This window comes from Amborella trichopoda, chromosome 11 (assembly GCF_054954075.1).
Source record: "Amborella trichopoda isolate Santa Cruz 75 chromosome 11, AtrichopodaSantaCruz75HAP2 v2.0, whole genome shotgun sequence".
Lineage (NCBI taxonomy): Eukaryota > Viridiplantae > Streptophyta > Magnoliopsida > Amborellales > Amborellaceae > Amborella > Amborella trichopoda.
The window spans coordinates 15,665,843-15,683,720 of record NC_142346.1 but is presented as its reverse complement, the minus strand read 5'-3'; the positions used below and the strand labels follow the sequence as shown (position 1 = coordinate 15,683,720).

The following is a 17,878-nucleotide window of genomic DNA, read 5'->3' as shown; positions in this document are numbered from 1 at the left end:
CAATCTCTTCATGTCGCAAACTCGTTTGATAGGGTGACGACAATAAAAACTAATCCCTACGGTCTTGTGAGGGTGAGGATCGCGAAATGATCCCTCAAAGTCTCTTCTCCCCCTAAATCCTCTACGCATAGACCTGTACATTACATCCAAACGTCTGAGCATCCTAGTTTCAGCATTGTGTGAATTTCTCCTCGGCGTTCACCTGGTCTTGTGGCTAGGAAGAGAAAAAAAATAAAGCTGAAGGAAATTTTTTGAATGTTAACCTTCTCGCTTATCTCGAAGCACAACATTTGGTGGGGCATGTTGCTTGAAGACATTTTTCAACACGATGGGTCCCCGATGCGAAATAAAAGGGAGAAGTCAGTCAATAACGCCTGAGAAATAGTGAAAATTTCAACAGTCTCAAACTAGCCCCAGAACTGGTCAAGATCTTCAAAAAGTCTCCTGCCAAGTTTCGTCGTATTTCGACATGTCTAAGGCAGTGCAGGCTGAGAAACAGTTTCGGCACAATCAGCCTCTTGGACACTAAAACGGACCCCTGTAACTATAGCTCTATTTTCGGTGCATTAAAGTGTTGTGGGACCACTGCCATTGGAACCGGTACGAGGTCAAGTTTCGGTATAATCGGGCACTCCGAAACAAAGTGATGGGTAAAATACCGAAAAGGGGTAGGCCGCATACTATTCCCGTGTGGCCTCCCAGCATCAAAGCACCATTAAAGGTATATGTTTTTATAGCCTCGAGCAGTGACTTCCGGAGTCAATATCTCACTCGTCTCGAGTCGGATGATGCTTAAATTTTGTGAGCATGTTCGTCTCGTAGAGACGAGCATTTTGAAATGTGGTACGCCATGTGACGACTTCCGAACAAGGAGAAATACTAGAAAGACGTTATTGATTCGTAAAGAAAGGAGCAAGAAAATCAGCAACGACATGCCTCTCTAGAGCTGCCAAATCACGGCGCTAGCTCATCGGATTAACGCAGGACTAGTTCCATCGCGTGCGTAAGGTCCATGGCTCCGACCTTATGAACGGTCGGATTTCGCACATAAAGCTAATAAAGAGACTGTAAATTCCAGCGCTGGAATTTCAGATTCCGGTCAAAACTAAAAAGTTGCGAAATCTTCGTCTGGGCACGAAATCGAGTTGCGTTTATTGTCACGCGATCGTGATGGTATGCTCAGCGTGATCCAGTGCAAAAGTCACATAAAAACATTAAGAAATGAGCACACTATCGATCCGAAGTTTTCAATATTCATCTAAATTTCAAATTACATGATCGTAGCCTAAAAACAAGATCCATGGCTCAAAATTGGTATCAAATCAATCGTCATGCCGAGCCCTATAAGACAACAATCATCTTTTCGGACAAACGGGAACCAAAGCGACTTCGGATCATCTATAAAAGATCACACACATTCTAGGGCAGCAGCAGGGATTGTCTTAGAATTTCATGAATTGTTAATCAGGAGCAAAACATTCATTTTACACCAATTTTTAGAATTTTTTTAATTTAATTAAATCTTAATTTTCAGCAATTAGATTTAATTTTGATCAATCCACCGATGTTTGAGCAAACGCTTATATATATCATGTTATATCATTGTACAAGAGACCCTACTGAGTTGAATAAAATTTCCATAATTTTTCATTATTGGTCACATTTTGAGAGAAAGAGAGAGGAAGGAGAGAGAAACTTTTAAGTCGGTATGCCTGAGATTAGCATAAATCTATTTCTCTCTCTTCTCTTTCTCTCTTCCCTTTTACCGACGGCAGAGCCCCATCGCCTTCTTTGTTTCGCTTTTCCTCATTCTCTTTTTCTCTTTTTCTTTTTTGGTTTTACGTGACCACCGTTTCCTCTCCTCGTAGTCCAACATGACCTGTGTGCCCCTCTCCCCACCATCGTCGTGTGCCTCTCTTCACGCCATCGCCGTGTGCCTCTCTCCACACCATCGCCGAGCCCGGACACCACCATCGCCGGCAGCAACCCATTTTCTTTCCCCAATCATTCGCTGCCTTCTCTCTCCCTAAAAAAAAACCCAACGAACCTGCCTCATCAATCACCCAGTTGCCACAGGGCCTTCCTCCTTCCCTGTCCCTCTCGTCCTTTGTTCCCAAGCACCAGGCAGCAGCTGCCTGCTGCCTCCTTCTTCCCATTTTTGCTCACCTTCTTCCACCCTGCTGCAACCATTACAGCAGCAATCGTCCTTTCCCACCAGCAACCTCTCATCCCTCCACTTCGTCCACAAACCCACTGCTGCGACACCTTCACCTCCGACCAGCAGCTAGCCGCAACTCCTACTCACGAACCCCATATTTCTACCTTTCAATTCGCTGCAGCCTATCCGCTAATCTCCGTCTCTTTCTTCACTACTCTCTCTTTCTCTTCCCTGCTGCGACCCAATTCCAGTCAACAGCCACTTCTCCGAACTTCTTCTTCATCTCTGTCACCCTCTCTCCATCTCAGTTGCAACCAGAACACCACCCAGTAACCATTTCAGCTGCTGCCCCTTTACCGCTGCTGCAACCCAAACTCCATTGTCTGCCTCCCCTGCTTCTGCCACCAACTGCCACCTCGGCTGCCAATTTCGTAATCTCCACCTTTCCCTGTTCTTCTCTCCCATCCGCCGCTACCTCCGCCCTCTTTCTTCCCATCTTCTCCACTGCAGCCAGTCTCTCTCGCAATACCCTCTGCAACACGCCACCAACTTTTCCACCTGATGCTCCTCTCTCATTCACTCGTAACCTCTCGCTGCAACCTTTCGCTCTCTCTCTCTCTGTAAAAAACCCACAAATGAACAGTCGCCTTCGCCATGCTCCTTTTCTTTTTTTTTATCCTTTTCGTTGTTTGTCGTTTTCCCCTTTCACGCTATTTTGTCAAACCCTCTCTCTTCCACTTAATCAACTCTCTCTCTCATAATAAAATAACCCAATTTTAAACCTCTTTTCTACTTATAACCAAAACGTGATTTTTTTTATTCTATAATCTTTCAAATATCAGATCCTCTTTTCTTTCCTCTTAACCTAATGATTTCTTTTTTTATCATTATTATTATACTTCCTTCAACCCATAACCAACTCCTTCTCTCTCATCCAAGCAACTCACGTCCCACCTCTGTCTCTTACTCACGTCCCACTCTCTGTCTCTTTAAACTAATCTTGTTTTTATGAAAACCAAATAAACAAACTAACTTTCTCTCTCTCAACTAAATAATCTATTTTTTTTCTTTTTTTTTTATTAAGCCATCTTATTTTACTTTTTCCACCCCTTCCCTTTTATCTCATTCCATGTTACTCCCTCCTTTTATTTCATTTCATTTACTTCAACCTATTTTTCTCTATTCCATTCTATTCTATTTATTTTGCATCACTCATTTTATCTCACCATACTTTACTCTATCCCATCCATTATTTTATTTTAATCTTATTTATTTTCTTCTATCCTTTTTACTTTACTTTCCTTTACTTCATTTTGTTTTAATTTATTCATCTCATTCTTATTCTATTCTAACTCCATTTTCTAATCTTATTTTATTTTAGTTCATCTCTCTCTCATTTTTATTGTAACTCATTTTCCATCAACCTTATTTCACCAGCATTTTTATTTTCACTTTGTCTCTTTTTGAGGACCTAGCGAGAGTTGAGCTAGCCTTCATCTCTTCTCTTTCTTTTCTTTGCTTGTTTGACTAGAGGGCAGGCTGAGCCTTGGGTTGTCGTGCTAGTCTTGTCGTCTAGCAATATTGCCTCCGTACCAGTCTGAGTTACCATGCCCATCTTGCTGCTGCGTCAGACTAGCCATTGCATCAGACTAGTCATCGTGCCAGTTATATCGTCGAGCAGTATTGCCGACGTGCCGGTCTGAGTTAACGTGCACGTCTTGCTGCCACCTCAGACTAGCCATTCTGTCAGGCTGGTCGGTGTTGTCTTTGTCGTCGAGTAGTATTGCCGCCATGCCGGTCTGAGTTATCGTGCCCGTCTTGCCACCACGTCACCGTACTGGTCTAGCCACTGTGCCAACCTAGCCGCCCGGTTAAACTTCTTCTCTCACGTTCACTTCGCCCTGTAACGAGGTGGGGGACCTATGCCCCACTTGTATGTACTTCTAATGTGTGTGTGTGTGTGTGTTTCAGGAAAAGAGAAATAGGCCAAGGGAGGCGATTGCAAACCGGTCGTAGACCAAGGGGCTTTCCAACATGATCTGAGAGGGCACCCACGTAAGCTAGCCCGAGTTTGTCACGGACCCACCCGAGGTAAGTCCCACCTCGGGACCCTATCTCCTCTATCACCGGTTGGTACTTCTGCCCACGTCTTCTTTATGCGGTTCTCGAGATAGCGATCTCAGGCCCCAGGTCCATCTCGAATCTGGAACCACGCCACCAGGTCATCCTGACCCGGAGGGCGAGATCAAGGCATCTAACTAAAAATGCCTAATTCAATCAAGAAGAACATATCTATTTACTCCCGAAGTAGAAGCTATATCAATCAAGCTAAGCCAATCCTATAACTTGGGACTTCTACCCTCATCCAGGAGGGAGGACAAATGGAGGCCCCATTTTGTAATATCTTCACTCACACACACATTTTTCAGCATGCTTTGGGGTTTTCGATAGACTGAGGCCTTGTAAGAAACGACCCTCTCCTTATGCCTTCAAGCAAGAGGCCCAATGGTAGTGCCCATATCAATTTGGGGGGTACGACCCACCCTGTTATTCACAGTCACTCCTCGACTCCACTCCTATCATAAGAGTCGAGGTACAGTATACCCAACTGCCAATGGCGGACCTATTGCGTAGTGGTCATATCACAGATATCAGTTTTCAATATAACAAAAAATTACAAATCCAACTACCAATGGAGGAGCCATTGCGTAGTGGCCATGGTACATATAACAGAATCACAATACCTACTACCAATGGAGGACCCATTGTGTAGCGGTCATAGTACACATAAGAGAATCACAATATCCACTACCAATGGAGGACCCATTACGTAGCGGTCATGACACACATAATAGAATCACAATATCCACTACCAAAGGAGGACCCATTACTTAGCGGTCTTGGCACACATAACATAATCACAATATCCACTACCAATGGAGGACCCACTGTGTAGCAGTCATGGCACATATAATAGAATCATAATATAACATAATCACAGTATCATATTTTCAGCATCACAGTATCATATTTTCAGCATCACAGTCTCATATTTTTCTATAATGTCAGACATTGATGTCCAATCACAAACAGGGCCATAATGCTCGATCTATTTGGAATTTGAAAATGGTTCCAAAACCAAATTCTCACTAGGCATGTGTATCTTTCAAATGGGGGTGGTTTGAAACCGTTTAGACCTCGTTTGGCTATTCAAAAGCTCAATAGAAAGGAAGCATCTCACCTGAAACTTGTTGTGAAGTTGGAATAGTGATATGTCCCACTTGTCACCATTATAAGACAATCCATAAAACATTTTAAAGTGCCTCCAAAACCAAAATTCTAGTAAAACATGTATCTCTCCAAAAAAGGGTAATTTAAAAGCGATTGGACTCCATTTAGTCATTCAAAAGTCCATGGCAACCAAAGTGATGGTTATGAGTTTTAGTGAAATCTGTCCACAGTGACATGCCTTCACTAATTATTGTATAACTTTCAATCTAGGAGGAATTTTGAAATAATTTCTACATATAACTTTAAGCATACTCAGAGATATTTCAATTGGCAGTAATTTGAGAGAAAATGGACTTTCTTTGTTCAATTAAAATTCATAACAACAGAGACATCAGTTCTGCACTTTTACTAAATTTGTCAACAGTGACCTACTTGCATATTTTGAAGCATAACTCTTCATGCATAAGGAATTTGAGCAAGATCCAAACATGAACATTTTAGTAGACACATATATATTTCCAATAGAAGATATTTGAGGTTAATTGGACCTCATTTGATGGGTCAAAAATAAATTACAAAAGCATAGTACTTCCCTGGAAATTTACAATGTAGCGATGGCATTTTTCAAATCACAGTCAATTAGTCCTATGTTATGATATATTTTAATATACAACCTTTCTCAATATTCATTAGATGCATATAAACACTTAATCACAGATTTTCATGAAAATCAAGGAAGATTTTAATGCTTATTTTGACATGCAATGGCAGGCTAAAATTCTGGAAAACATGGCACAACAGGGTACGCATGCAGTCTTAGTTCATGTTTGATCCATGCTTTCATGCCTAAGGACTTACAAGATAGATGTTCCACTTACCTTAGGTGCACTGTGTCTCCAAATCTTCTCTCATAGTCTTCTTCTTCAAGTTCCTAACATGGCTCTTTAATGGTGAACAATGGCTAAAATAATGTGGATCAAAATTGAGAGGCTTTAAAGAGAGAAAGTGAAATGGCTTGTGGGAGAGAGAGAGAGGCTTAAGTACCTTGTAGCTGGGGTGGCAGTCCAAATCTTGCCGAGTGGTAAGCAACGCCCATGCCAAAGCACAAGTGGCGTGTGTGCTCAGCATGAGACCAGCAGGTGGTTGTCATTGTCCAGGCACGGCAATGCCACACAAGGCGATGCCTTTCTTCTCCAAACGGCGATGCCTCCAAAAGGGGATGCCTCTCTTCTACAAACAACGATGCCTCTCTTCTCCAAACGGCGATGCCTCTCTTCTCCAAATGGCGGTGCCCCTCTTCTCTAAACGGTGATGCCTCCAAATAGTGATCGCTCTCTCTCTCTCTTCTCCAAATGGTGATGTCTCCAAACAGCGATCTCTCTCTTCTTATCAGGCTCCTACAGCCGTGCGTGTTTCCATGGCCAGGAAAAACCTTGGTCCTTACATCATCCCCCCCTTAAGAAAGATTTTGTCCTCAAAATCGTTAACTTAGCTATTTAAACAATAGGGGGTATTTATCCCGGATCTCATCTTCTCGCTCCCATGTTGACTCTTCCCTCGAATGATACTGTTATAGAACCCGGACCAGGGGAATCTCTTTGTTGCGTAATACTTGAACCCTCTTGTCCAGTATCTTAATCAGCTGTTCAACTTAAGTCAAATCTTCCTTGATCGGGATTGGCTCATACTTCAAGACATGGGATGGATCAAGCTAATACTTCCTTAACAGTGAAACATAGAAGACATCATGAATATTAACCAATTCGGGTGGTAACGCCAATCGATATGCTGCAGCTCCGATTCTTCCTAAAATTTCAAAGGGTCTAATGAATTGTGAACTTAGTTTTCCTTTCTTACCGAACCTCATAATGCCTTTAGTTGGCGTTACTCTCAAAAGGACCCGATCACCTGCTTCAAACTCGAGGTCTCTTCGATGGTTATCGGTATACCTCTTCTGCCGACTTTGAGCTATTTTGAGCCTTTCTCGAATTAAGGCAATCTTCTTTGATGTCATCTGAACCATTTTCAGCCCTAACAGTCTCCTTTCACCAACTTCACCTGAACATATTGGTGTTCTGCTCTTCCTCCCATATAGGGCCTGAAAAGGTGCCATTTGAATACTACTCTGGAAACTGCTGTTATATGCAAACTCTATTAGAGGCAAGTGATCATCTCGGCTTCCTTTAAAGTCTGTAACACATGCCTTCAACATATCTCCTAGGGTCTAAATAGTTCTCTCTGACTGCCCATCAGTATGGGGGTGGAAAGCAGTACTGAAAGTGAGTCTCGTCCCCAAGGCTGATTGCAGTCTGCTCCAAAACCTCGAAGTAAATCTAAAATTCCTATCGGACACAATGTTAACAGGTATCTCATGCAGTCTTACTACCTCTATGATATATAACTAAGTCAGTATATCAAGGTTAAACGTGGTGCGGACCGGTAAGAAATTGACAGCTTTAGTTATTGGTCCACAATAACTCAAATACTATCGTGTCCAATGCCTGATCTTGGAAACCTAGATACAAAGTCCATAGTGATGTGTTCTCATTTCCACTCTGGCATAGGTAAGGGATGTAACATTTCGACGGGTTTCTGATGTTCAACTTGCACTTGCTGACATGTCAAACACTTAGAAACAAATTGTGCCATATCCCTCTTCATGTTATTCCACCATAAAGTTTTCTTTAAATGCTGATACATTTTTGTGCTCCTTGAGTGCATAGCATAACGGGAGTGGTGTGCGTCTTCTAGAATAGCCCTTTTTGTATTCCCATCACTTGGAACACATACCCGATCTTTAAATTTCAATAAATCATCACTGCTGACAGAGAAATCATCTTTTCTTCTTAACTTTATGTCTTCTAGGATTTTCATTCACTGGGGGTCAATCTTTTATGCTGCCCGGATCGGTTGAAAGAGTTGAGGTTTCACCCTTAGACCCACAGTTATTCCTACCCAATCATTAGGGGGTAGTGTTCGGTGCCATTCCACTGCATCTTCTATTAGTTTCATCTCTTGGACCATCATGTGAGCCATTGACACCACAGGCTTCCTACTCAAGGTATCTGCCACGACATTTGTCTTACCCGGGTGATACTTAATGGTGCAATCATAATCAGTCAGTAGATCCATCCATCTTCTTTGCCTCATGTTCATCTCCTTTTGAGAAAATAAATACTTGAGGCTCTCATGGTCCGTGAATAAATTAAATTGGACCCCATAGAGGTAATGTCTCTAGACTTTCAAGGCAAATACTACAGCTGTAAGTTCCAAATTGTGGGTTGGGTAATTTTGCTCATGCGACTTTAACTATCTGGAGGCATAAGCTATGACCTTCCCTTGCTGCATTAACACACACCCAAGTCCTTTCTGAGAAGCATCAGTGTAGACTACAAAGCCTTCATTTCCTTTTGGCAAAGTTAGTATTGGGGATGTAGTCAATCTTTTCTTTAATTCTTGAAAACTCTTCTCACAATCATCTGACCATATAAATTTCACTTCCTTCTAGGTCAGGCAAGTTAGGGAGAGTGCTATCTTTGAAAAACCTTATACAAAACACCTATAGTATCCAACCAGTCCCAAAAAACTACGAACTTTCGTCACATTTGTCGATCTTCCCCACTTAAGTACAGCTTCAATTTGCAAGGGTCAACAAAGACCCCATCCTTAAAAATAACATGTCCAAGGAAAGCCACGCTTGGAAGCCAAAACTCGCTCTTTCCTAACTTAGCATACAACTTCTATGTCTTAAGAGTCTGGAGGACCCTTCTTAAATGTCGTTCATGTTCTTCTAGATTCCTTGAATATACCATATTGTCATCTATAAAGACCACTATAAAATCATCCAGAAAGGGTCTAAAAACTCTATTCATCAGATCCATAAAGACAGTCGAGGCATTTGTTAATCCGAACGGCATTACTAAGAACTCGTAGTGACCATATCGAGTCTTGAATGTGGTCTTAGGGATATCTTCTTTCTTGACTCGCAGCTGATGATAACATGACCGAAGGTCAATCTTGGAAAACACTTGGGCCCCTTGAGTTGGTAAAAATGGTCATTAATTATGTACTTGTGCTTTACAATGACCTGATTCAGCCGTCGATAGTCTATACATAGCCTCAAGGACCCATCTTTCTTTTTAACAAATAAGACAGGTGCACCCTAGGGCAACACACTAGGTCGAATGAATCCCTTCTCCAGCAACTCTTGCAATTATACTTTTCATTCCTTCAGTTCTGCTAAGGCCATTCTATAAGGGGCTTTAGAGATAGGGGTAGTGTTAGGGACCGCATCTATCTCAAATTCTATTTCCCTAACCAGGGGCAGAGAGGTTAACTCTTCAGGAAACACCTCTGGATAATCCCTCACCACCGATATTTCTTCTAACTTGGACCGGACATCCCGATTTTCTACTACATAAGCTATATACCCAACACATCTTTTAGCCAGCAAATGGGAAGCCCGAAGTTTCGAAATAAAGTTTAGAGGGGAAACATCCTTGATGCCAATAAAGTTCAACTCAAGCTGATTTGGGCGTCTAAGGGTCACAGTTTTATCATGGCAATTTATTGTAGCATGGTACGTGGACAACCAGTCCATGCTTAAAATAACATCAAAATCTTGGATGTCTAACAATATTAAATCTATAGGCAGTACACACCCTTCAAGCAAAACCCCACAGTGTTTATAAATAGTATCAGTTTCTATAGATTCCCCCATAGGTGTGCATACTACCAATGTCCAATCAAGAAAGGAAGGTCTAGCATTTATGTGGCATGCAAAGTGATGTGCAACAAAAGAGTGTGTAGATCCAGGATCAACCAAGATTTTAGCTTCAATGCTACAAATGGAAAGCGTAGACTAAAGCAGATGCCTTGGCTTCTTGTTCAGTGATGGAAAATAACCGACCTTGAGTCTTTGGTCGGTTTTCAGGTCCCTTCACTCGACATCAGGTTTGTCACATTTGAAGCACGCCCTTGTCCTTCTTCAACCCTCAGCTGTCGAATGATTGTCCTTCCCACAATGTGGGCACATCGGGCGCCTGTTCTCCCTTATGTCGCCCGACAAGGTCCTCTGAATCTTCTTACCCCTTTAGTTATCTCTTCCCCTAAAGTTCTTCCTTGGTGGTGATCGAGCCTTTCTCCCCAAGTTTCCAAACTGGGCTGGTCTCGTCTTCCAGTTTCCTTTGACTCGAGACTCTTCGCAGTCCCTCTCAATCTTCAAGGCTAAATCTAGCAAAGGGTAGAAGGTCTTAAGATTCACTAATATCACCCTCCCCCTTATTTCTAGCCTAAGACCTCTCTCAAATTTGTTCGCTTTCTGTGCCTCGGTATTTAATGATATGTGGGACATACCTCGATAGCTCAACAAATTTGGCAGCATACTGCTCCACTAATAGATTCCCCTATTGCAGGTCAATAAATTATGCTTCTTTTCTTTCCCGTAAAGAGTCACGAAAGTACTTCTCATTGAAGGCCTCTAGAAAATTTCCCCAGCTTACTTCTGTCCTTGACTCTTCCCATGATTGCTTCACCGAGCCCCACCAATGTTCAGCATCACCTTCTAGCATGAAGGACCCCATTCTAACCTTCTGTTCATCCGTACAATGCAGTACCTCAAATATCTTTTCTACTTTCCTTCTCCATCGTTCTGCTTTTTCTACTCCCTCAAGCCCTAAGAAATTAGGAGGAGCCAGCCTCCTAAACTTCTCTATCAAACTACTGTCATTCAAGTCAATGGCAGGGGTAGCAAGACCGGCATTGCTTCTTTCATCATCTATTTCATGGCCCCTAAGGTTCTGACAAATTCACCAAAAGCCTTAGTGTTTTCGTTACCGAAGCTTGCATTATTGGCTCGCGTCCTCGGCATCTTCAACTTAAGACACAAGCATTCAGTTACTAATCTACCAAAAACTATTCTAAAGACACTTCTAAAACTTCATAGGCCAAGAATCCTAACATGGTTGCTTTGATACCATACCTGTCACGACCCCACCCTTTGACCTACTGTACTCTACCGGATGGCAACAAAGTGCGAGATCGTGACCAGAGGTTGTGTACGTCACTCAGGTGGGAGTGGCATCAACACGTGTTAGAAGTACGAAATCAAAGCAAACCACGAGAAATAAATAAAACTCATACATGCATTAAAAACTGAATAAATTAAAACCATTAAATTTCAATTAAACTCCAAGATTCTTTACACTATTGTTCAAGGCTTACAAGCCTGACATACAATACATCGATCAAAACAACACGTGGCAATGCCACCAGACACCTACTATGCAAAAATAGATCCCTGACAGGTCTGAAGCTTCAAAAATCTGCCACCACCACTCTATTGCTCGACTACCACAGTTAGGTGCTATCACTCTACACAGAGGAAAGTAAGCGGAGTGAGTTATAAGCCCAGTAAGTAGAACACTACACTTTCATTCCCACCTATATGCATATACATAATAATATGGTCTATGGTTCATAAAAAATCATACTGGCATCAAACAGTAGGATTGTGTGTACATATATATAAATTTGTTGTATATAAAAAGAGTAACATTCATATATCAGAGTATCCATTGTTCTTGAGATGGCAGATACATCTATGCTTATTACAGTTACAGTCAGATATTCACACATAATGCCTAATTTAGTCAAGTAGAATAGATCTATTTACTACTGAAGTAGAAGTCACATCGATCAAGCTAACCCAATCATGTAACTTGGGACTTCTACCCTCAGCTTGGAGGGAGGTCAATGAAGAATGGAGGTCCCATTTTGTAATGTCCTCACTCATGAACACAATTCGTAGCGCACTTTGGGGTTTTCAATAGGATGAGGCCTTGCAAAAACACGGCCCCCTCCTTACCCCTTCAAGCTAGAGGGCGTTAGACTACCATTAGAGGGTCCAGTGAGTAGTGCTCATAACAATTTGGGGAGGGCGACACACCCTGTTATTCACAGTCACTCCTCGACTCCACTCCTATAATAGGAGTTGAGGTACAATATACCCAACTACCAATGGGGGACCCATTGCGTAGTGGTCATATCACAGATAAAGTAAATAGACTATTGTACATTTTTCATGTGCTCAGACGAAGTGGATGGACCCATTGTTCCTCTTGATTGTTCTGAGTCTTGCATCACTAAATCTATTTATATTATCAAAGTTTTTCATGTGCACATCACATCAATTAAGAAAATATGTACATATGAATTGGCAAAAGGATAATAACAAATGTACTAACAAAAAAGATAATAATAAAATAAACAAACATAAGTATATATGCCCCAAAAGCGCAAGATTAACATAAGTGAAACAAATGCTCTAAAAAAAAATCATTAATATATTTAATAACAAATTTCCCAGGAGTGGGTGCTACAAATTAAAAATACAGAATAAAAAAGATAAATACAAGTATATACCTTCAAGTGGGTGCTTTACATGTTGCCCTGTTATGACCAGTTCCTTTGTACCGAATAGGTCGCACAGATACTTCTTACAACTCGATGCGCTTCTTTTTAGGTCAGCCAGGGGGGCGCCTTGAGTGAGGTGGAAGCACTACTACTTCCTCTGAAGGAAGCTGTCCACGTAAACTACGTCCAGACAAGTTGATCAAAGTAATTGACACGATAGCTATAGAATATGTTACACAAAATTTCGCAACTGTGAAATATTCTTCACGATACTCAATAGGATCCCTATTCATTCCTTGAAGGGATTTACCAGCATGCTTGCAAGGCAAAACCCTTATTTGCCAACCTTGACATTCACATTCTCGTGAAATAACGTTTACCTTATAATTCATGTGATCACCCATTGCTTCATATATTACTCCATTTGATGCCACAGTGATCCTCATGGAAAGGGATTGCTTTATGATCTTTCTTAGTTTGTTTTGAGCTTTCGAGGTAAGTGTTGTAGTCCAGGTTTCAACTTTCAAGCTGCGAGTGGCCATTAGTTCCATGATTTGTCTCCTAATTAAGTCAACGCACTGAAAATTTGGCTTATCTCGTGCTTCTAGAATCCACTTGTTATATGACTCAACCACATTGGTTGTTACTTGGTCATATCGATTACCCCTGAACTGTGACGAGACCCAACAGTTTGGTGATCCTTTCATGAACCACCTGAATGCGTCATCAGAAAGTGATCTAATTTCCATCATCTTATCAAAGTATTCTTGTTGCCTATATGCTCTACATGTTCTGATAAATGCACATACAACTGCCTTCTTAACATCATTAGGTATGTGTTTTCCTTCTTTCTTAAAATTCTCCACTAAATGATGCTCACAAAAGGTATGATAAGCATTCTCAAAAACTTGACCGACAATATCAACTAGACCAGGGTATCTATCTGACAAAAAAGTGATTTCAGAATCAGTCTTAATAGCAATCTTTAGAGATTCCATAAACCATAACCAGTTATCGATACTTTCGGCATTCACAATTGTGAATGCAACAGGAAACATTTTTCCATTCCCATTGAATGAGTTGACAGGAAGTAGAGTCCCAAAGTATCGCACCTTCAGTGATGTCCCATCGAGAAATAGAAGTTGACGACATCCATTTTTGAAGCCATGTATTGCCCATAAAAGTTTAAGAACAATCGACAAAATGTCCCTCCTGACCATACTTGTCCTGTCGCATAACTACCAGGATTCGTTCCTATCACACGATTTACGTATGATGGTAACTAGTTGTATGCATCATATTGCGAACCATGTATGTCTTTGATGGTTGTTTCTTTTCATCGTCAAGCCTTCAAATAGGGTAATTCTAACCCATAATCTCGAGACAAATCACTCATAATTTCTTTAGCCTTGTAATGCGCAATGTCACTTAATTTATCCTTAAGTAAGGATGCAACAAATTTCTATGACGCTCTTCTCTGTACATCATTGCTTGTTCCAATATTGCATGAGTGATCTTTTTTCTATGTTTTGATTCTAAAAACATATATCCTACTAAGCTTCATAATATATATCTCCCATTTGCATCCATCACCCTTGCATTTTTCCCTTATGCGATGCTCCTCATTTTTAACAAGACGGTATAGGAAATGATTTGTTATAGCAAACTTGCTATAGGCTTTTCGAAAATCTTCTAAAGATTCAAACTGCTGCGCTATCCCAACAAGTGCATCCTCTCATGTGCTAAGTAACCTTGGTGCATTGCTTTGTTCAGAGCCAGAGACCAAAACATTAGAGGATTGTGGGGGTCTGACTTCTTTGACTGTCATAGTATTATGTGAAGTACTTGCAACCCTATGTTCACTCCCATCAAATACATAGACGAACACTTGATCCTCGCCTTCATAGGCATTCAACATCCTAACAATATCATCATCAATGAATAGGTTCGCCATAAATCTTCTATTTCCCAAGACAAAATACCTCAGTGATATCAAGTGCATGTCAAGTGAGAAACGCACTACTACGTATTTTCATATGTCATCTAACCTAGTTCTACAGTTAGTGAAAAAGATAAATGCATCACTACCAATATAATCTAAAGTCTCATCGAAACTTGTTCAAAGTTCTCCACCGAAAATGCAATAAATTAATCTGCTATCACCCATTTTCTTTTGTCCTGCACAACATTTGTAATAACTTACTCCATATATTGCATATATAACATCTTAAATACTGGCCTTGAACTTACCCAAGTTTGGTAGGCTCAAGTTAGAATTTCCAAAAACAAAAGGTAACTACTAAATTTTAAAAAGAGCTAGGCTTATTTTTTTTTAAAGACAAATTATATTTTAATAAGAGCTAGGCAAGTTTTAAGAAAGATTTTTGTAACAAGAATTGCTACTAAATTTTAACAAAAGAAAGATGATGGATCATCATCTACCAGATCAACATAATACAGTAGAAATAACCTAAAAATTATTACCACCAATAACATTCATACCTTAAAATGATAATAGAGAGAAAATGACAATATTCATAACAAATTAAGAAACAAAAAAATCAATACATCTTAAGCCATGAGCAATTCATTCCTTCAATTGTCAATGACAAATTAAATAATATCAATTTCGCCAAATAAAAACCCAACAACAGATTTTGGGGAAAGGTTTTGATCCACATTTTGATCAACAAGTTTATGATTCACATTTTCACTTCAAATGATTAAGGAAAAGGTTTTCACATGCCAAGCTTTATCCCCAAAGTTGAAGTTATAACATAAATATTAGATAAATTTTTTTTTGTAAATATTATATTGAAATACTCTTTTATACTTGGGGCTCAGAAATTGAGCTCGGCCTTTGATAGGGCTCATTTTGAAAGAGAGCAGTGCTACATGAGCCCTTCGTAGAGACAGTGACAGAGTTGTGGGACTTTCGATTGTAGAAAGAGAGGGAGAGAAAATCGTGGTGCTTTGTGGGACCTTCGTAGAAAGAGAGATTGAGAGAAAAGTTGAGTTTTGGCCTCAGTAGAGAGAGTGAGTAGGGTCCTAATAGAGAGAGAGGGAGAGTAAAAAAGTAGATCGTGAGAGAGAGTGGGTGGGGCCTGGGTAGAAAGAGAGTGAGACATGAGCTCGTGCATCATAAGAGAGAGAAACGACCCTCGTATTGTGCCCAACTAGAGAGAGAAAATATGCTCTTGTGCCCCGGTAGAGAGAGAAACGGATTCGTGTTGTTCCCTAGTAAAGAGAGAAAGCTAAAAATCGTGAGCCCTAGTAGAGAGAGAGGGAAAATCGTGAGCTTGGTGGAGACACGAATAGGAAAATCATGAGCCTTGTAGAGAGGGAAAAGGGAAAATTCATGGAGAGGGAAATGGGAAAATCGTGAGGGAAAACGAAATGGGTTTAGGGTAAAAACTCCGTGTGAGAGAAATAGTTTTGGGGTAAAAAATAAAAAGGAGGGTAGTTTAGCCTTTATTTCACCTTTTTTTTTAGATTGGGGGGTATTAGCTTAAAAAATTGGTTTTGGGGAAAATTATTTTAGGAAAAGTTAGGCGGTAAAGTGCATGGAAAGTCCATATTTGTGGGTTTAAGCAATTTTTCCAAAAGAATAATATGTATGTGGAAAACTCACTAAAATTGTGAAGTAGAGTTAAAATTTGTAATTATTTTAATTCTTTATAATTTATGTTTGTTATTTTTTACTTCACATAGAACATCCCCAACATAAAATAATGTATAATTAAATTCAAAATAGGTGCTTATGAAGTTTAAAAAACAATAATTACATACCTTGAAAAAAGCAAGGTTTCTCTTACCTTTACAGATTAATATATTCTTCAATCTTTATAAAATGGGAAGAACACATAAATAAATACAAACATAGGAAATACCAAGAAAATAAAAGACTTACTATGACTTACCTCCAATATAGACTTTGTTAAGCTTCATTCAATGGTACTTGAAAATCCCAAAATCCACGTGATAATGTGAAAGAGAGGGAAAAAGAGAGATACATACTCTATCTCTCTTCCCTCATATTTCTCTATTTTAGAAGATATGCTATGTTTAGATAAAGATATAATATGATAAGTTAAGTGATTACTCTCTCTCCTTTCTCCCTAAAATTCATGCATACTCTCTCTCCCCTTTCTTCTCTTAAAGTATACGTACTCTCTCTCTTCCCTCTCTCACTCTTTCCTATTTTAGAAGATTGAGCATGTGAGATATATTTTAGGTGAGAAAATTGTAAGTATAGAGTTTGAAATATAGGTGAGATATAAATTACTCTCTCTCTCTTTTTCCCTAAAATATGCATGCACCTCTCTCTCTCTCTCTCTTATACATACTCTCTTCCCTCTCTCATTCTTCATTATTTTAGAAGAAATGCTATATTTAGATAAGGATATAATATGTTAAGTTAGGAGAATACACTCTTTCTCTTTTCTCCCTAAAATTTATGCATACTTTCTCTCTCTCTTAACTTTCTTCTCCTAAAGTATACATACTCTCTCTCTTCCCTTAGAATGTATCATGCAACCTCTATACAATTAGGGACCTTTTTTATTTTGGCGACACGTGTCCACCCCTTAACTCTTCCTTAATAATGTAGTATAGATAATGTATCAGTGGCATGAAATCAATCCACTATATCTATGTGTGTATCTATGTGTGTGCCCGTGTGTGTGCACCCAAATTTGAAATGGCAGGGTCGTTCATTTCTACTGCGCAAGCTCCAAAGACATTCATGTGAAAAAATAAAATTCGTTGGAGAAGTATGTCACTATCTAAATAAAACATACAAATAGAATGATATGGTATTATCAGCGTAAGACAGGCTACTAAACCGTGAGGTATTTGGATCAGTCAAAACCGGTCCAAACACTAGATATAACAATTTAGAAAATAAATTTATCCAACTTTATTTAGCTGGTCGAATAAGCTAAATCCGGTTAGTTCGATTGGCCAAAACTAGTCAAACACTAATTTTGACCGATTTTCGAACAAATTTGTTATCTACATCCGTCCAAACCGGCCAAGGCATCAGTCGGAACACAAGTTCAGTCCTGTTTGAATAAC

The 17,878-nt window shown here is 40.0% G+C and overlaps 1 protein-coding gene across 1 annotated transcript in view; it reads left to right on the top strand.

The window, feature by feature from the left end:
• The first annotated feature begins 1,864 nt into the window (after positions 1 to 1,864).
• LOC110008165 (polyamine oxidase 7-like) overlaps positions 1,865 to 17,878 on the top strand; it is a 40,331-nt gene continuing 24,317 nt past the window's right edge. The window contains exons 1-2 of the mRNA XM_088852542.1: positions 1,865 to 4,028; positions 4,130 to 4,249. The gene's annotated coding sequence lies outside the window, so the exon portion shown is untranslated. The remainder of the gene's footprint in view (positions 4,029 to 4,129; positions 4,250 to 17,878) is intronic.